The 20900-nt window shown below is 46.9% G+C and overlaps 1 protein-coding gene across 2 annotated transcripts in view; it reads right to left on the bottom strand.

Annotated features, from left to right (window-relative positions):
- The window catches only part of HIVEP3 (HIVEP zinc finger 3), a 116783-nt gene that overhangs the window by 86649 nt on the left and 9234 nt on the right, over positions 1 to 20900 (bottom strand). For both annotated transcript variants that reach the window (XM_064471201.1, XM_064471203.1), the window contains exon 2: positions 11311 to 11404. The gene's annotated coding sequence lies outside the window, so the exon portion shown is untranslated. The remainder of the gene's footprint in view (positions 1 to 11310; positions 11405 to 20900) is intronic.

Genomic DNA, 20900 nt, shown 5'->3' with positions numbered 1-20900 from the left:
AGTCACCATTTTTGACAAAAGCGGACAGGAAGCTACAGAACTTACCCCAAATCAAAGGGATCTTATATATGGTCTAAACTTCTGGCAATATTGCATCAGAAACTGTATATGCTGCTGTCACATCCACAGACCAGATAAATTATCGGAACACATCAAAGCCATAAGCAAAATGATATCTTAATGTAGATCAGGAGAACGAGACCACTGCAGTGACACAAAACTCCACTTTCTAATCCTAACAGACTTACGGAATTTGCTTCTAATAACTAATGAATTAAGAATCGGCCAATTATGTGTACATTTATTTTTATGCTTCTAATGAAATAAAGTGTGAGCTTCTGTTTGATTAGAAATGAGCTCACGCTGGTGACCAGAGACACCGTTAAAATATCTTTGGGCACTTCACAACTAAGCTCATGAGGGCTCTGAGTTGGAATGGCATTAAGGAGATTATATGGAGCTCAAATGTTAAAGATTTCAAGGCAAATAAATGTTTTTCAAAGCTTGGTCCCACATCCCTAGCAAAGAAGGTGGCTGTATCCCTGTGCATAGTCATCCAGGAAGTCTGAGATTGTATTCCTTCTGCTTAGCACAGGGCTCAAGAGAAACTAGTTAGGCTTCAAAATGTTTATTTAGTGATACTTTTAAAAGAATTCAAATGTCTTTGGCAAGAAAAAACGGACAAAGCTTTTCATTAACACTTCCAACCTGATTTTTTCTTTTAAAGCAGGCTACCTTTTTCTAAGAAATTAAAGTAACAGATCTTAAACCTGCAGAGAACCTGGATCCAGAAATACTCGTGTGCCTCAGCTACTGATCCAAAAAGCCTCCTGCTTTGCAAAGCCTCGGGAGGAAGAATGCTTCAAAAAACCTCACCTAAGATGAGATCTCTAACCGATTAAACAGCTAAGAGAACACACAGAAAAAATGTCATTATTTTAATGCAAGCAAGAAATTCTTTGGTCAAAGATCACAACTAGGCACACATCTGAACTTTAGATTAAATGGCTACTTAAAAAAAAACCACTTAAAGTCACCAAGTTGACATCTGTTGGCAAAATGGTCCTTCAGGCAGCGCTCAGCTCTTCTCCTGACTATGCTGTAGCAGCATGAGAAATAACGAGAGACGTTTATGAGACTACTGACACCTGAAGTTTTGTTCAGATGCTTCGGTTAGATCTAGAAATCCTCATGTTTGGATTCGCAGCGGGCTCCCCCGGCGTACCCCAGCGTAGCAACCATTTTTTGCAACATCCCATCTACAAAGCACAGCGCAAAACCTCTAACCGCAACTCTTTATTTAAAGGGCTACTGAAAAGGAGCCATGACTACCTCCACCTTCACGCAAAGACTGCTTCGATTCTTCATTGCAAGCTATTTTTTCTGGGTCCACAACAGAGAACTCCCTGTTAAAACACTGTACCAGAGCACCAAATGTTGTAACAAGACTGCTGTCCCTGCCTTCACCTCAACGCGCTAAACAATGTTTGTAGATGAGGCAAGTCTGAAAATGCCTACAGCCTCTTTAAGAAAGGTTAAGAAAAATATATTAAAAAAAACACAACTATTAAGGGGCCAGCATTCCTGCTTTATGCCTGAGCATTAGCAGGCAAAAAAAAAAAATAATAAAAGAATAGCTACAGGCCTTAACAGGAATGAAGCAGACCTTCATTTACCGGTGTAGGTCTGTTTTATGGCTGCTGTCTCTGCAGACACTACTTTAGGCAGCAGAGAAGAGGCTGTCTTTTGTCTGCCCGGCAGCTGAACAGGACAGTTATGTCAGTACAAGTATAAAACAGTGGGGGACAGGTTCAAAAAAGGTGTTGGGCAACGTCTCTGCATGCCCCTGAACAGACGGCTCCAGTCACATCTTGTTAAGGAGGGGAAATCGGAGATCTCTCGTTAATGTAATGAACAGCGAGGCCAGGTCTGGAGGAAGAGTTCATGTCTTTAAATAGACCGGTTGACATAGTCGGAAACACCCAGACGAGCTTTCAGCCACACCAGCCCAGTTGCAAGTCAATAATGCTACAACTTTTGCAAGTGCAAGTCATTAAAAGAAATGAGCGGCTCTCGCGGCGCCGGGGTGGGAAAATGAGGTGCAGCCCGAGAACAGCCCCCTGCGGCACGGTCTGAAAGGGTGGGTAGCTGCTAGATCTATTCTCTGCCGCTTGGCAAGTTGGTCTGCAAGATCAGTAATTCTCTCTGCACATTTCCTTTCGGTTGCAATCGCCAGCCCTGGGTGCACGGGGTGTGCCCCGCAGCGGGGGGCAGGATGTGGTCCCACGCCTCCTGTGCACGCTGGCTTACCGGTGCGCAACATACAGCACCCCAGTCACAGCCCAGCACCCTCAGGGCTCAGAAACCCTGCAGAAAAACACGGCATGAAGGTTTAGATTTCCCCCAAACCACTCCACCACCTCGGTAGCTGGCCACAAGGTGCCCCAGGAGTCCCACTCCTCCACTTCCAGGCTGCAGCTAGCGAAGAGCACCTCCACGCACACCTCGGCGCGCTCGCCTCGTCGCCCGTGGCTCCTCCATCGCGCAGGGCTGCAGACCAGAAGGTGGTGCTGCAAGAATGGTGTAGACACAACTGCCTGACCTGAGCTGGGGTGGAAGATGCTGAATCATTCTTTGGGCTTCACAAAGCCCCACCGCCTACCAGACCTGCCCACCCAAAACCAACAGGGTCCAAAGCTGAAGGAACCCAAGCAATTAATTGGCCATCTGGGTAGGAGCGCTCTTCTGAGGAACCTGAAATTACAACCTTGGTTTTCTGCTTTGCAAAATTTTCCTCTTTTAGTCTTTTGCATTCATTCATGAGCAACAGGACTGTGGGGGAGGAGAGCCATAAATATGGCCCTGCTCTTGTTGCAAAGAGAGGATGCTTGGGCAGACAAGTAGCCATCTGACCACACACCCAAAAAGAGAGAAACATGCCCTTCTTTTAATTATTTATTTCTCCTAAAAGTCCGTTTGGAAGATAATGTTCCTTCCCATGGCAAAAGTAAGTAGCGTTCTTACAACCAAGCCTGGATTTTAAGAGAAGGGTCTGAAAAATAAAAGAAAATAACATCCAAAAAAAGAGGGAAGTTCAAGCCTGGATGCCAAAGTGTTAAATTAAAAATGCAGTAACTGCATGATAATTGCACAAGAGCTGGTTTGTTTTCACAGTGAGCTTCTGTACAGCTCACAAACCAAATGCTATGACCTGCAGGGGCTCCATGGGCTATTCCGTGATGCCAAGTCCTAACAGCAATGAACTGGTGTGCAGTTAGTCCAGCATTTGTCTTGGGAATTCTTATTCTTAGCCCTAGACTGAACAGCAAACAACATTCATGCTCACATTTATGGGGCACTACAGATAGACAGTTTCAGGGGAACTATTATACTGTAGTCAAAGCCCTTGATTTGTTGGAATAAGCATTTCCAGGAATTAAAAGGTTGATTTTCAAAACGTGATGCCACCATCTCGCATGGACTTCAGAGATCCTCATCTGTTAAGACCAGAAGACAGAACAGTAAATGCTAAAGCCTTACTAAACGCACGCTGCAGAACCTCTCAGACATTTCTGCATCAAGCTCATTACTTGCATTTGAGCTTCAGTATCTCTTATGGAAAGAGAAAACAGTCTTGATATAAAGACTACAAATGGTGGTAGAAGCAGCAGTTCTCAGTTAAGATGTTCCAGTGACCGATTTCTTCTCTGCTAAGATTCTGTTCCTTTTTTCTAGGCTTACTTTGTCTAGCTTCATTACCCAAGCCCTGCATCTATAAAATTAAATAGCAGATAATTTTTTTTTGTAGTTTTTTTGCTCTTCAGGGAGAAATACCCTGACTATCACAAGCCAAGAACTGATCTTTGTGGGCCCTTCCTGAAACCAGCCATATATGTTGTAATCCCCACCTACAATTACTACTTGAGATCTATTTGGGGTAAGAGAAACATATTTTAAATTTTAGACCTTACACAAACCAAAACACAGAGAATTCTTGGAAACATGCTTCTTTTCAATCAGCCTTCTATACATCTTACACAAACTTTCTAACTGCAACTGGTTTTGCGGTCGGCAGAGGCTGACTGTGACACTGTGGAATGGCTTTTGATGAGCAGCAATGGTCAGGAGCCAGAAACCATCATATTTTTCTCTGGTCATGGAGACCCTACGGTGCTGAAGGTCAAAGGGAAAAAAGAGGGATACTTCTATTCTTTGCAGACTAGCTGACATTCCAGTGCCCGCATCTGGCTATCCGCCAACGGCAGAATTCATATTATTTTTTTTCTGTAGCACAAAGATTTTTAAAATGTTATTCTTAAATACTGCAAACAGGAAAAAAAAATTATTCTTTTTTTCTTAGCAACTGAAGGCCTTAATAATCACAGAGTGAGCAGTGCCCAAGACTCGAAGTTCAACGCAACGCAACCATCAGCCCCTGCAGTCTCCCTATTAGCTCCCCAGCGCACAGCTTGAGGACAGGGTACGCGGGCTGTTGTTTTTAAAGCTATGTTCCAGTTACTTAAAGCAACAATAAATCTGCAGGGCTATTATAGCAATTTAAAAAGTAAACCTAACAGGGAAGCAAATTTGGTAGCTGCTCCATCTGGCCGGCAGATTGAACGAAGCCGAGTCGCACTCGCTATTTTAGGAGGGACTCAGAGCAAGGTCAGCCATGAAGACCAGCTCCGGAGCCACTTCCCCCCAGCAGCATGGAGGAACTGGTTTACTAGAAGACACTGTATAAATATTTTGCTGAGCTGCAAAAGCAGGAAGCTTCCCCGGCCCAGGGCTGACATGTGTCATGATGAGTTCCCAGGCACAATGCTCAATGAATGCCATTATACGAAAGGGTGTTTATTTCACATCGCAAAGCGGTTGCCAGAACACACAATCACGCGTCTTACCCGACAGCCCTGCAGGCTGCCACAGAGAAACTCCTCTCCGAAAGAGAATGAGACAATTATGTTGGGATTAACTCTTTGGCAGCGGCAGTGGGACTTCCCCCGGTCCCTGCTCTGCTTCGACCCCTGACCAAGCAGCACTGGGGGCACAAACGTTACTGTTGACATCCCCCCACATCCCCGTGAGCTAATTAAAACTCTTAATTTCAGTGCAGACAGGTGAGATCAGGGCTTTTCCCACTTCTTCACTGGTTTCATTATCTTGCCCACTCACGGGCTTTGATGCTCTGCAGATGATCTCGTTCCCTCCACCACGAGGCAACACAAGGAACAAACTTCTCTGAACGAGCCGCGCTGTAGTTCTGGGCAGATCTAATCAACAGTTGAAGGGGTTTTATTTCCCCGGGGTATTTCGTTTTCACTCCAATTGCCATTTTCTTAATGAAGACAAATGAAGGAAACACCAGGTTAAAAAGCGTCTATCCTTGCAAGTAAAAACAACACGCCTCCGCTCAGCCTCAGCAAAGGTCCTGCCTTGCACGATTTTGCCTTGACAACAATTCTGATTTTCTGTAACTGATTTTGCACTGGGGTGGCTGCTGTCTTTGAGGCAGCCGTTGCTGAAATGCAGAGTACATAAGATCAGAATTAGGCTTAACTGGACCCTCTGCTCCTATCCCTACTGCCAGTTTGAAACTTAACAAATTTATTAAGCAGCGTGTTTTATCCCAGGATCCCAAGTCCAACCCAAGCAAATCCTAGACAGCCTCACAAAAAATAGAAATGCATTATTCCTGTATTACACCGAAACACAGGATCCTAGAGATGTATTACCTGACAAGCCGTTATCAGAGCTGAGCCCAGACGTCCTGTTTTGCATCCTTTTATCACGATAACCTTGCCTTTTTCCATTCTAAAGAACCACGCTGTAAACAAGCAATGATATTTTCCTCCCACTTCCCATGCAGCAATCTTTCCCTTCAGCTGTGTGGTGGAGCCTCATCACTTCTTCCAGAAGGGCAAGAGGATCACTGTCTACTTGACTGCAACGTGCTGCCGGTCAATGCCACCATAGAAAGCTCTAGGAAGCAAGAGATCTTGAGGGTGCCGTGAAGCTCTGAAAGGCATATTCATATGAGAAGGAGCGGAGGTGGAAGATTACAGACTAGCATCCAATCCTCTGACACCGAGAGGGCTTTGACCTCAGAGAGAACAGAATCTGACTGTGGGTTTATGTACATCATCATACAACCTTTCATTTCCGTGATCCACTTTCCTGTTGTTTAGCACTGAGATACGCACACCTCCACATGGCCAGGACTTTTTGGCCATCTGTGATACGCAAGGATACCAGTACAGTCATCGTTTTAAGTAGTAACTCTCTTCTGTGTCTTCGCCATGAAGTATTAACATTCTGTATTACATTTGCACCACAGCAGATGTCCGGAGGAGAAGAAAAGTCATGTCTGCAACTTCTGTGGGACACAATCTTCTCTTGTGTGCACCAAGTTTGGTACGATGTCACCCGGAAACATGACTGAGCATCTTGGGCTAACAGGATTTCTTCAGCATGTGTTTCCCTTTGCCAAGGTGTACCAGCAAGAGGACAGGATGCACTGGCTGGTTCTGGGAGGAGGAAGGAGCCAAGTACAACCTGGCTTCTAGCAGGGAGCTTGTTAGCGCTGCCCAAGAGTGGGGTAAAGGTGACCTTACATCTTCCACGATCCTAGATCATTCGCGAGAATACCCTACAGGAAATGGCACTTTCTCTTTTATCCCCTGAAGCTGTTAGGCCCACAGTGACAAATCCATGGCCACTGTGTCACCTACTGCACATGAGACCTGCTGACACAGACCACAACCAGAGACAGCCAAGCCTACTGCTGCTCTGCTCCAAATCTACAAGAGCAAATAACGGCATCGCCTTCAGCATGGCGATTATCTGTTCAGTATTGCTGTGCCAAAGCTGGTAGGCTGGAGATCACAGCGCTCAAGGTATTTGGCCTTCCAAAGACACCTGAATTCAAGACAACCACCTTAAGATCCTGCCACTCTCATGGACATAGAAGAACCACCATTATTGCAGTCATTTGAATAGTCTACTCACGAGACTTAAGCCATTTCTGCTCCCTTCAGTTCTTCCTATTCTTTCTCCTTCTTTCGTATTTGCCCCTAAATCATTTCCAAGTGTGCACTAACTCCAGGGGGTGACACATCTTGGCATCGGACAAGAGGCCAAAGGTTTTCTTTGTGAGCTGCTCACACGGTTGGCTGGGCAAGGGTGACCATGAAGTAGCTCAGCAAAGAAGACTTGTTCTTCTTAACCTTGAAAAGAACAAACCTGTCCCGTGTGCTTGGATCTACAGCAAGGAAGCTATTCCCCCCGGGATCCTGAGATACGCGGTGGCAGTGCGAGAAGGCAGTCATCTTCGTGTCTCTAGATACTTCTGCAATGGCTTCTCCCACTCACCCAATATCTCTAGCTCTTCTATTTCTTCCCTGTACCTCTGAGCACATGCAACAAGTTTTAAATCTCCACCTTATTTCCCAGAGGAATAATCTCTTTCCTCATTACTTCCGCTAGTCATTTTTTCTCATTCGATGTGACAATGTCATCAACCCTCCAAAGCACCGTGGGACACTGTCCACATACTGAATGTGGTGTATTAGCTACCGGACACCTCCAGGAGGAAGAGCTTGTTCAGTGTTTAAGGTGACACTTCAGCCTTAGGGGAAAAGCCAGCAGCCATAGAGCTAATCAAAAAAGTCCTCGTGGCTGCACAGACCTTCCTGTACTATCAGCAACTCACCTACGCTGTTTCACCCCAGGGTAAAACTACTAAAGCTCATCTTCTTTCTATGAATCATCCTAAGAAAACAGCCCCAATTAAAATATCAAACATTGCTGCCACGACACCAACTTGTGCGGGAATTTATTTTTAGAAGCAGCTTGAAATAGAGTGTGTGTTACCTTGCTAAAAAACATCACCTCTCTATTTTGGTAAAGGATGCCATCAGAGCAGTGATACACACTCATGTGCAGACAGGCACTTCACACCCTGCACCAGGACTTCGGCACCCCACCAAGCTGAGAGAAAACACTGAAAAAAAGGAGGGAAGGAAGTCCAAAATTGGTCTGAACGCCTCAATGCCAATGTAATAAGATGCCAGGACTTAAAGGGAGGAATGTAAAAGGATGAACAAAGAAGATTTTGGAAATAACAGCATATTTCCCACTAAAAAGTGAAAAGACAAAGCTGTGTGTAACTTTGGGGAAGGGTTTTGGTTTCTGATGGCCAACCCTGGGTCCGAAACGGACTCAGATGCAACATAGACTCCTGATTTGAACCGCCATTGCTGCTGTGAAACCAGGCCTCAGTGCAAAGGCCTGAGGACATACCCGGATCTGGCACCTCCAGTACACCCTTCTGCACCAGTAAAGTCATGGAAAAGGAAAGGAAAAGAGCCCTTGGCAGCAGCGTGCATCCCTGCACCAACAGCATGGGGTGCCCTTGCCCCGAGACAGGCTCCAGCTGTCTCCTGACACAAGGGCTCGAGAGGACATCACATCCTCAGGCCTCCACCTAAAACCATTGCGGGTAATAAAATCTCTGCCAGGAGCCAATACTCCTCCACAGACCACGCTGTGTCCACTCTACACCTCCTTGTGCTCTTTGCCCTTCCGCAAAAGCTCACAGGAAACTTGTCAATGAAGACGTCGTTGAATCCCAGCAAGATCAAACGCGAAGGATACCCCTCAGATACAACAGAGGTTCAAGGTACTGTCAAACCAAGCAAGAAAAGAAAAGCTGATTTAAAACAAGAGGGAAAACAGTAGTCGCACGAGATTTGAAAGTGATGAGGAAAAGGCTCTGCGGAGAAGGCTCCGCCAGGGCACGCGGCTGCTGCTTGTGGCCCTGGACATCAAACCCTCCCATTTAACCAATGAAGGTGTACAGTAACGGTCACAGCATCCACAGCTATTTCCACAGGGAAAACCTTCTGGTCTTTCAGACTTGTAAAACTCAAAGTCATATTTTTATTGAAGCTTTCCAACGAATAAAGATGAAATGAGAATAGAGGGATGAGTCTGATGGCAACTTACCTCATTTGACAGATACAGTTCCGCAACCTTCGCTACACGCGGATACGTACGGGCAAGCACATATGCAGTGCCAAACAGTTTTGTTTTGTGAAAATCTGAACAGCTTTTCAGAAATGGAAAACAGTAAGAGAATGAAGCAGTAAAAAAAAAGTGATGGAAAAAGTCAGTGGCATATGCAAGTAAGAAAAGATACGGCTTTTGGTGAGACACACCAGTGGAAAATTACAGAAGGATTGTTCCAGAGGGAAAAAGCCACGTGTGGGATGGGGCAAGGATGCTACGCAGACGGGGGTTCTGGCCGTTCCGGAAGATCAGGAGCAAAACTAGGCTGTGCCAGAGGGGAGATTTGGTACAATTCTCAAGAAAGAAGCTGCAAGAAGAGAAGAGACCTGTTTGAAGGCATTAGCACGGGGGTAGCTGGGCCACCTACAGACGGGCAGTACGGAAAAGGTGACAGGAGATGGATTTACTGACAACACAAGATGTAAGAGGAGATGGAGAACTTATGGCTGGCTCTAAACGCTGGCTGCAATATAATTCTCCCTAAAAGCCCAGCCAGCCAGAGATTTATACATCGCACCGTGTGAAACAAGTCAAAAATATTACTAAAACTCAAGGGTTTTAAACAAAACTCCTTAGACGTGTTTTTATTTCACATAAATAAAAGCTAGACACCTAAATTAATCCTAATTAATCTGATTAGGGTTATTGCAGTGGTAAGAATAATTTACTGGTACTGTAAGCATTTTTCCCCCCTCTCTCCAAAAAGAATTCCCTTTGTGCCCCTGCTTTTACCACCACAATACTAGATAGCACATCCAAAGAGAATTCCATTATGGTGGGGAGAGATTTCATCCACTCAGTGAAATGCAATGAAGAAATACAAAATCATTCACATTATGTACTCTCTACAGGGATATTTAAGGCTTTTCCTCCCAAAGTAAATCAGTTTTATGTAGTTAAAGTCCTTGAAAATATCAAATGGTGAGTCTTTGTTCACAGAACTTAATTTTTTCTCACATTCTTGTAACTTTGGGAAGGTCATACTGGTCACAGAGGAGATGAGAATCAGCATTTCTCATCCAGGCTCACCCTATGAGCCTAACACAATACTGGCCGCCTGTGCCTCAGTTTCCCCCCTTGCAACATGGGAATAGTATTTCTGGCCTATGACACAGGTGCTGGAAATCCTAACTCACGATGGCATCTGTGAGATCTGAGGTGAAACGGAAGTAGAAATTATTTTTCCTGTTTAAGCTTAAATTTCCAGAAGGAGCAGATGTCACAAAGCAGACAAGGTTGAAACGGGAAGCTATTCTGACAAGCACGTACACATTTAGGTGCAGCTAACAACAAAACCCAGCTTTATACTCCTCCTGAGAGAGTGACAAGAACCTCATTCTCATCTGCGTTCTCTTGCAGCCAGTTCCCTTTGGGGTCCATCCACTGTTTGTGTTTCATTTCTTATTTGTTAAACACCAACAGTTACAGGGACATAAACAGTGGCTCTCCACTATATTTTCGGTCTCCGCAGGCAGCACCTGGGTCTGTCCCTTTGCATTATAAATATAAGCTTGGTCTATAAAGCTTCATTTGTCAGACCCCATGGAAATCCATAAATCCTGGAATATTACACCCTTCGCCATCTCCACCAAAATGAAGCTCTGTGACAGTCCACAGAGACAGAAACTCAGTGTTTGAGCCAGAGGGCAAAAGTCCAAGCAAAGGACGTGGAGCCCCTCCTCAGACACATACCTGCTGCCATCCGCAGCAGGCCCGATGCGCCCTCCCCATCGCCCACAGCTGCCTCCTCGGTGCATTCGCCTGCCTTCCCTCTGGGTCTCAGCCCCAAACACTCCTTAATAAACGAGTGTTTGCAAAAGGGCAGCTACAAGGTGTGAGCGGAAGGTGGGTTTCGAGAACGAAGGAGAAAACTGTAACAAATACGTGGGAAAAAGCTGACTTGCTGATTTTCTGAGAAAGCATGGCTTCTACTCTTTCAGACTCCTGCCCCTGCACGTAACCGGTCTTGTTCAAGCACCAATATGGCAAATACACTTATTTCTCATTAAAAATCCTCAAAGGGGCTGATAAAATCTCTTGCCCTGGGACACAAATCTCATCGTCCCAGGGAGCTGCATTCCCTTTCGTACCCCACGCAAGGCGAACGCGGCCTCGCAGGATGCTCTCAGGGCGCGCGCCGCCAAGGGGAACGACGTATCGGGGGGTGTCCACGGTGCCCTAGCTCTAGCACAGTTTGGTATCTTTATAATTGATTTGAATGATGGAACAGAGTATGCTTACTAAAATTGCTGCTGATACCAGGTGGGACAGGCTGCAAGTACTTCAGAGGCCAGGATTAGGATTCAAAATGATCTTGATAAATTGTAGAAATGGTCTGGAAAAAAAAAAAAGAGAAAAAGAAAAAGACAATTCAGGAATGATGGGTGAAAAGTGCTCAGACAGGAATAATCAATGACACGGTCACAAGGGAAATAAATATCGGTCACAAAGGTTATTCCTTTTGGAAAAGGATCTCAGGGTTACCACGGATCACAGACTGAACAGGGGCCGAACACAGTCACGTTGCCACAATAAAACCAAACGCCACACTGCGAATCGCAGGGAGCTGTACTGCTCACCCGCTACACGAAGGGAACTTTTCATTTATGTAGCACTAGTGAAGTTCTGATATTGGACACTGCTTTTCAGCAAAGTCGTAAGGAAGGTCCCAATGCAGACAGCAAGAATGATCAGAGATCACAAAAACACGGACTGGAAAATCAGTGAATAAACCATCACATTCATCTGGACTAAAGATGACAGGGAGGCATCACGATGGTCGTCAAACACAGCAAGAGGGCCACAACAGACAGGAATAAACTCTCGTCTCGTCAACAGTAGCACAAGATGCCATAGTCTTAAACTGCACCAAGGAACGCAGGTTGGACACTAGGAAGGGTTTCCGGACTAAGGAAAGAAAAGCTCCGAGATGGAAATTCAGGGACAGCTGTGGGTTCTCCAGCATTTGGATCAGAGAAGTTAAGGCGCTGTCCCTCAGGAAGAGGTGCGGAGGGGGTGGCTGTGACTTGAAGTCTTCATTTTCTTTGTTTCAAAGGGTGAAAAAAAAAAACCTTAGGAAGCAACCCAACCACTGCCCAGCTGAACCTGCATATCCCTGCTGTTAGTTAATTAACTACATGAGCTGAGGCGATGGCCCCGTCCACCGCACGATCCACACAGGCAGCCCGTCTTCCCCCGCTGCTGCCTACCTATGCAGGCCAGCTAGGGGAAAGAAGTATTATTATATCAGTCTGTGGAGAAGAAACAGAGACTTGAAGGGACCAAGTCACACGCCAGTGTCACACAGAGCATCTGCCACAATAAAAGAAGAGCCCTGGCTGGTGGCGCAATCTCAAAATGATTCTTCTACTTAGGGAAATATTAAAGTCTATTCAACAGAGGTCTCGCTTAAATATTTGCAAATGTCCTGCTTGTGGCAGTACTTAATAGGATCTCAAAGCAGTTTTATTTTTGAACAAATCTGCCTTCCCACATGGCACGGGAAATATTCATTTGCAGGTGAAAGATTGCAACATAAATGCTCAGAGCACTAATTTCTCATTAGAAGTAACCTGCACGGAATAACGATGGCACTGGAGGGCAGGAGTTTGATGGCTGATGACTGAAAGCAAATATTTTTAGCAATTTTCATTGAGTGCAAAAATAGCTTTATAATAAGCCACTCTCCCAGTCTGGCAGGTTGCTGACAGCCGCAGCGGAGGCTGCAACAGGCACCTCACCTGGGCTGGCATCGAGGGGCAGGGGGACAGTTTGGTCCAGCCTCGCCACCAAGCCCATCTTCCCCATGCACACCCAGTGAGCAGGCGGTGCTGGTCCCTGCAGAAATCCTCACCAATGATCTCAAGAGAACAAGAGGGGCTCGTTGAAGCCACTGCTACCCCCCAGCATCATGAAGCCCTCGCTGCCATGTGGCTGTAGGTTAGCTAGGGAAATTCAGTGGCAGATCAGGCATTACAGGTGTTTTTAACAGAAGTGAATTTTCATTTTAATAGGTAAGTATTAAAAAAAAAAAAAAAAGAAAAAAAGAAAGAGAGTGTTTCAGAAGCCCACAGTGACGCCAGCCAGTGCAAAACCGCCCTGACTTCAGCAGAGTCTTACTGTTGCTTCACTCCTCTGCCACTGAGGCTTCTCCAGGGCATCTCTAATCACAAAGAGCAGCTGAAATGCCAAAGGGACTAAATGCTGGCCTTGGCGCCTTGCTGATGCATGAACATCGAAACAGACCTGCTTTCACACTGTCTTTGACAAGCTGAAGCTCCAGCCCTTACCCCAGTTCAGTTCGGGAGCATCCTATGAAATCGCAGGCAAACTTCTACCGATAAGCTACATCGGTCGTAACTGGGAGGCATCTGCCCCTTCTGGGTTTTGAACAAAGAATATCAAATTAAAAGCGGGGGGGGGGGGGGAAGCAGCAGTCCAGGCACTTGACATAAAGTAGCTGTTATCGCCCTCTCTAACAAGGCTGCATGCTTTCTGCCTCCAGGCAATGACTCTGTGAAAGTAGTTTGAACAGGAGTTAAAAACTCGCATCCCAGCGCAGAGGTATGCCGGGCAGCTCACTGCTCCCATCACCCTCTCCAGGCAGGGAAGGGCCTTGCTGCTTCTCCTCTCTTGTCGAATAAAAGCTGGCAAAACCGTTTAGTTGAAAAAAATCTCCATTTCGGGTTGAAAACAACTTTGTAAATCACACAACTAGTCTGGCATGGAGACGGCTAGCAAGTCTCCTCTGAAATGACTCTGAACAGGGCGATAACATACCCTTCAGCTCTGCTTTCTGACGAAGTAGTGGGTTTCTGCAGGGCTGCTGGCAGGATTTCATCCCGTCTGCCCCCACCAGTGCTGCATCCCAAGCAGAATTGCAGGACAAGATAGAGTCAGTTAACCGGGCAGCTGAAAGCAACCAGGGTCTTGATTCAGCAGCTGAGAACAGGTACTAGCAAAGCTGCGCTTCTCAGGAGGCAACACAGCACTGAGGAACTAAATTTCGGTAGTGGCTATTCACTCGCTAAGAAGAAAAAAAAAAAAAATCTCCACTATTTATGTGCTATTTCACCCTGCTGACGGGAAAGAACTGGAAAGGGCCATTGCTTCTGAGCTTAATTACATCCGATGCTTCTAAGGGTGAGGGAAAAGAGTACTTCATGAGCCAAAACCAAAAAAGTTAATATATTATACTGCAGCATCTTCAAAGCTTTCTCTCCCCACACCCTGAAGTGTGAAATCAGAGATTGGTTGTTTTTTTTCTCAGTAATGCTTTTTGCTCATTTCCTGCCTGGCCTCATACTCTTATAACAATGAATCAGGATTAATTAACATCACTATCAAGATTAAGATCGTGCCTAACCAGGACTTTCTTGTCATCTTCTAAGGAATTAAACCAAAGCCCACACGCTGATGGAGGGACCGCACTGCCAGATGGGGCTTACTCCGTCCACCCAAGGGGAGCCCGTGCTTCCAGGTGAAACCAGCCCGCCACTTCGCACAACCCTCTTGCTGTGGGGAAACTCAGAGCATCTCCCCAACTGGTTCTTTGTTTTCCTTGCACCTCTTCTAAACCTACCGTCATCGGTTATTTTCACATTTCCAAGCAGGAAGCAAGAAGCCAGAAGCTGTGATCTGAGTTGAGCGAGGCACGATTTTAGTGTAAGATGCTGAAAGCTGCAAACAAGTATAAAGAGGGAAAACAAGCCCAGCAGTCTACGGTGCTCTGAAATCGGTGGTTAGCAGCAGAAAAGGAAATTTATCTGGATTCTCCTCCAAATATCCACCTCTGACCTTATCAGGCTCCGTATTCTCATAAGGTCGCTCACTATCAATTAAATTATGAACTCCCAGGCAGCTTTTCGTAAGACCAAGGAGACCAGAAGGTCTTGTCGTTCTCATCTTCTGGGTGTTCGCTGGGCAGGCTACTGCAAGTTCAACCCATGAGTTTCAGCAAAAAGGTGCCATGAAAGGGTGGGATGCAATGCCATTAGTCACCTCCCGGCAGGGGACAGGACGTGCCTCCTCAGACAGGCAGCGCAGACCTCTCCAGCCTGGCAGGGATCCACGGAGCTGTCTCTCCAGCCCCGGCTACGCAGTGGGCAGCTGCAGCATCACAAGCACATTAATGTCTTTACTCGGGGACCCTCAGGAGGTCTGCAGCCTCCCCCCCCCCCAAGTTTTGTATACATATTCTAAGCACAATGTTCTCAAAAGAAATCTGCTGTCAAGCATGACATAGCGTCTACTGCAGTTTCTACAGCTATTCATTCATCTTTCCCACAACCATATCAACAGCGTATCAAGAACAACAGAAAAATTATTCAAGTGGCACATTTCTGGTGCTCGCTGGTTTTATTTTACGTCAGTATGGTATTTTAAAAGTTTTTCAAGATGTTAAAAAGCATGACTTTTTCCTTTAGAAATCATTAAGAGAAGCAAAGGGGCTACGGGGAAGTGTTAGGCATTTTAACTTTTTCACACTTCTGCAGAGTAAAAGTACTCTGCCGAACTGAAGGAAGTGGAGTGAGGCTATGAACTGAGATTGAACAAGCAGCTTGAAAGGCTTAAGTTTAGGATGCAATCAGTTATAGAATAGAGTGCAAAAAAGAAAACAGACTCTCTTTGCAGAACACTGGCCTCCATCTCTGAGCAGAAAGCACCATATAGGCAGTTATTTCAGTAAAAAATAAGATGGCCAAACATATGTACTAATGACTCATGAAGCTAAAAATCTTCGCTTAATCTTCCCAGCAGTGCGCAGTGAAAAACTGCACTTTCCAGCCTCCAAAAGATGAATATCCAGGGTCCTCCCAAAAGCGAACAACAGGAAAGCTCACACCACCCTTCCCACCCCACCACCAGCAAGGGGCAAGATCACACCTCCCGTGGTTCCCTGCAGCAGTCTGTGCAGTCACCCCGCGGTCCAGAGCAGAAACCAGAACCTTCTGGGGGTTTTAAGTCTTTCGCAGCCCGATAAAGCCACCCCACGACAAGGCGAGCTCTATTTGCCACAGCATGGCCAGCAGAAGCACATCTTCGCACAGCACATGCTGCAACGCCGCGGTATTTTCACCTCACTGGTCAAGAAGCTCCCACACATCAGCAATTTCTGTGCTGCTACTCACTTTCTTCAACATTCTCATCTGAACAACAACATAAAACTAACCTTGAGCCCAGCATCCAAGACTAACTGTAATTTTTAAATCCCACTCATGTCACGGACCCAATTTGTACGAAGCGCAGCTGGGGGTTTTTGCTTTATGAAAGAAAAAAAAAAAGCAGCAATTATCTTCTGTGCACAGAAGTTCTGCTGTACTTTTGCTGGATGACACACCGAAGAACCACAACTGCAAGCCCAAAGGAGACAAACGGCTGATGCAAACGGAAAACAATGCAGCAAAAGGAAGTCATTCTGTAAGGCAATTACTTTGTTCTTTCAGGGGCTTTTTGGGGTATCTTCTTTCCATAGAAAGTTTCCACTACACTTATTTAAATGAAACTCGTGTGTATTTTTGTCCTCAAGCCTATAAGGCTCCTCCTATAGCAGGAGCCCTGCTGAAAATCAGTAAAACAGAATATAATTGTGCCCAGGTCCTGATTCTTTGGTCAGAAACATAGAGAAAGCACAAAGAATGCCCCAAACCAATCAGTGAGTCACTTTCTTAAACTAAAACCCAGAAAGACCTCAAGATATCGTTTAGCAAAGCCACTGGAGATGTTTTAGCGGGGACACAACTCTCTGCAAGAATGTGAAAATCCAGAGTCCAAAGGTACCTGCACAGGCACGTACATCGTCACGGGCTGGGGCAAAGCAGCGACAGGGAAGGGTTGAATGAACATTAGGAAATCCCTCCACCAAGAGTCACCCCATCACTTGAAACTTCTCAAGGCTGGACAAACATCCCCACCTTATTAGGTTGGAAACACTCCTTTCCAGGACGTGGGTTTTCAATGTCATCACCTCCACGTGGGGCTCCAGCAGACTCGGACATGGGGGAGAACAACACTGTGCAAGAGGAGCGCAGCCTGGGCCAGAGCTGCAAACCTCAGCCCGAGCCTCGGGGTGATTTTGGGACGTCTGTGCCGCTCTCCGGCGTACGGCCGGCCTTCCCCCGAGCGTGCAGATGGCTGAATATTAAAGCAGCTTTTGCTTCCTGGCACTGTGCAGCAATGCAGTGGCACGAACACGGCATATAAAAGACCATTTCTGCAGAAGATTTACAATCTGCCTTTAAACCCTCTAAAGGGGTTAAATAACGCGTCGAGCACAGGTTTCTTGTGGAAAAATGACTCACAGGAAGGATGGCAACAATGCACTGCTATAAAATATTAAACATAATAGGTCTCTCTGCCCTGGACTGAAAGAATAAAAAACAAGGTAAGTGGACCTGTGTTTTTCTCCTGGTTCTCAAAGTCACTAATGGCCCTCTGGGTCTGCGAGCAGATGTCAACAGCACACTGCAGGTACCGCAATTTACTCACTGCAAATTATTGCCTGGCATTTAATTAAAATTTTATTGCAGCGATTCCCATCAGCTCTCTCCACAGCACCAAATGGAAGGGACTGAAGAGAAAAGTGGATCTTCTCGAGCAAATGAGCCCAGTTCATCAATAAAATACTGGAGCTCTGAAAGGGGAAAAGAAAGTGTGTGGTAAGAGGTTTGGTTATCTGACGCTTTTTCCCTGCGCGGGGGCCCCGCGGCGCTGTTCCCGGCACTGACGCCTCATCTGAACCAGCCTGAAATCAGCTCTGGGACGAGTCCAGCGCATGGATCGCGTTTTCCTGCTCGGACTCGCCAGGGATCACACAGCATCCCTTTAGGAACGGGGGCCGGAAGAACCGGGCTCCACAGTTCACTTGTCCAGCTCGGGAGGAAAACACTTTTACTACAAAAAGCTCCGTATTTGCTGTTTCATTTCCCATGCCACAGACCTTTTAGGAACGTTCCCAACCTGGTGGGAGCATCCATCCACCTGACGGAGACTCCTCAATGATTTGTGGGGTTTTTTTGCCCTAAAACAATGAATGACCATCCTTGCTCCCATTACAGCAGTGGGAGGCATGAGGGAGCTGGAGGGACAGACGTACCTAGTGCTTCTAGCGGCCGAAGCAGAGGGACCGGGTCTGCTCGGTCCCGGGATGCTGCTCCGTGCACTCCACCGTGCCCAGACCTTGCGCAGTTTCAGGGATGATGGGAGCACAAGATCACCTTTTTTCCTGTCCTGAACATTTTTCTGGTGGCTTCTATAAACGCCAGTAACGATAAGCACGAGCGTGGGAGACTCGACAGCTCTGGGGCATGAGCTCCCATCTATCCCAGAGGTCCTGGAAATGGTCAGGTGTGCAGAGGCCCCATAAGTGCCATTGGTTGTAAGGGAAGAAGAAAATCCCATGAGTACCTCATGAGATATCTCCTTCTGGGTCACAGTGATCCCGAATCCATGAGCAAAGCAACGCAGCCAAGGAAGGAAACAAGTCCCATCCATGAAAGTTGATGCTCGACAGCACCGGATTATCCTAAACCTCGGTGTCCTTCTGCCAGTTGAGGCCGCCTTTGACCCTTCAAGGGAGTGGGGAAAAGCCAAGAAAAACAAGTTAAAGCATCCTCAGCTTCTCAGGCATTTAGAAAAACTGCCCTCCTGAGAGCTGCAGATATCCGCTGGAAGCCCTGAAGCACAAGACCCAAGGAAAGCAGAATTTGCATGCCGAGCTGGGAGCGATAGGGGATGCTAAGAAAAACAATCGCAATCCCTCTGTGCCCGCAGCCGGAGGAAAGAGAGGCTTATGCACACACACGCTCCAGGGCCAGGCCAGATTAACGCCGTCGTCTGCCCTGCAGCTCACAGCACTGGGGAGAACGCAGCTCTTCAGGCTAAGGGTCTCTGAAGACTTGCAATGCCCAGGGCAAGAGCAGACATTAGTTCCTCTCCAGAGTCTCAGGGGTTAATACAGGCACAGCTGAGCTGCAAAGCTCCCCCTCTAAAGATACCTGTCGATGCTTTACCTCCCTGTGCAACTACTCTGGGAAGTCAGAGGAGACAGAGCTAGAATGATGGATGCAAAATTAAAAGCTCAATAAATAATTAATCGCTGAGGTCATCAAATTGTACGAATCTGTCCGTCTCGCTCGCCGCTCTCCTGTTAATCAGAGGAGTCTCTGTTTCAATGGCGGGTGAAGCGGTCCTGGAAGATCTGTAATTTCTGCACACCGCTACTATGAAGCTTGTACTGGGTGCCATATAAATCAATAGTAATAAATCATTTGCTGAATGCTAGAAAGACTTTAAGAGTGTTAAGCAAACAGAATGCCTCCAGAGATCCCAAAACAGAGCGAGAAGCCAGTTTGAGTAACTTATTAAGGTAATTATGAAAATGCAAAACATCAAATATGTATAGCATAGGCAAAACCTCCTTTCCTCTTTCCGGTATCAGCCTCTCCACAGATGGCAATGAAAAAGAGCACTCTGAAGTACCACAGAGAAAATACATGGCACACATGAAAGATAGCAAACCCACCTCGCCACCGTAACCCTTTCTCTTCCCCTTGCCTACGCACTACCTCCCTCTGAGTTTGGCCTTCGACAGTAAGCTCCTTCGAGCTGGGACCACACAGCCAGTTTTCCCGAGACGTGCAATTTCTAGTATGGGATGGTGTTATTCTGGTTACAAAGGAGTGGCTAACAACAATGAACACGAAAGCCCGGCACAAAAGAAGTTTATGCCATGGTTGGTGTGTTGCAAAGCTTGTTGCACCCTCCAGTGACCGGTTGCTGAGCAAGGTGAGCTGATGTGTTACCGCGTGGCAGGTCCTCGCGCTCCCACCAGCAGCGACGGAATAATCCAGTCTCTGGGCTGGGTGAGACCAGCTGCTTGACAAGGAATAATGACACTTCCCCCAACCCGCCAGGATGTGAAGCACTAACAGAGAAATATTCAGTTTATTTCTACATCTAAGGAGGAATTGGGGAAATTTAACAGCTCAAACTGTGGTTTAGTGAGGGTTAATAGCTGAAGTTTGCACAAAATGCCAGTGCTTCACAGCCTCATGCAGGCGCTCGGGAGCTCTCTGCTTTGTGCTGCACCTACAAAACGAGTTTTAAAAGTTCTCTGGAGGTTTCTTCCCAATTTGTGAACAGTGTAGTTACTGCATCCACGCAGAAATGCCATGTTATCTGTGAGAAATGCCGTGCTGCTTGGCTAAGCACAGCCGGTGCACACTCTCTCTTACTGCTACATGAGAGAAGACTGGCCAGCACTGACGGTGAGCCGGCAGGCCGGGACGAGCATCCTTTGTCCCATGTCTTTGGGCATGGGACAGCAACAGCCTTGGGTCCACGGGCTGCGTGGCGTGGGAAGCACATCTCCCGCTGCACGCCATCCCCTCCCTGCAACTCCATACGGGATGCTTTTCTCCCCAGACCCTGCCCGCACATCAGACGGGCCTCACCGCACACAAAGGAGCAGCACAGAAACTCCCGTGCATGCGGAGCCAGGGAGCGCTCCCAGCCCAGGATCCCGGCTGGAGGCGGCTCCTCCAGCCGCGGCGGGTCCGGGGGCTCTCCCCACCCGCAGTCCTCCTTCCCTCCCTCCCTCCCTCCCTCCCTCCCGCGCCGTGGCACACAGGAGATGCTCCTGCATCTGGGCACCATGGCACATCTGGCGGCATCCCAAATCCAGCCTCAGCCACGCAGCGAAGCCACGCTGGTCTGCTCTAACAGCCATTTGTGGCCACGGGAGGGTAGGACACCTGTAACGGATCTAAAAAAACCCCATTGCCACAAATTACATGAATCTGTAACTTCTCATATTTCTTTAAGACAGGGCC

The sequence above is a fragment of the Phalacrocorax carbo genome, chromosome 22, assembly GCF_963921805.1.
Source record: "Phalacrocorax carbo chromosome 22, bPhaCar2.1, whole genome shotgun sequence".
NCBI classification, from domain to species: domain Eukaryota; kingdom Metazoa; phylum Chordata; class Aves; order Suliformes; family Phalacrocoracidae; genus Phalacrocorax; species Phalacrocorax carbo.
The sequence above is the reverse complement of the archived record's forward strand: the minus strand, read 5'-3'. Positions and strand labels throughout refer to the sequence as shown.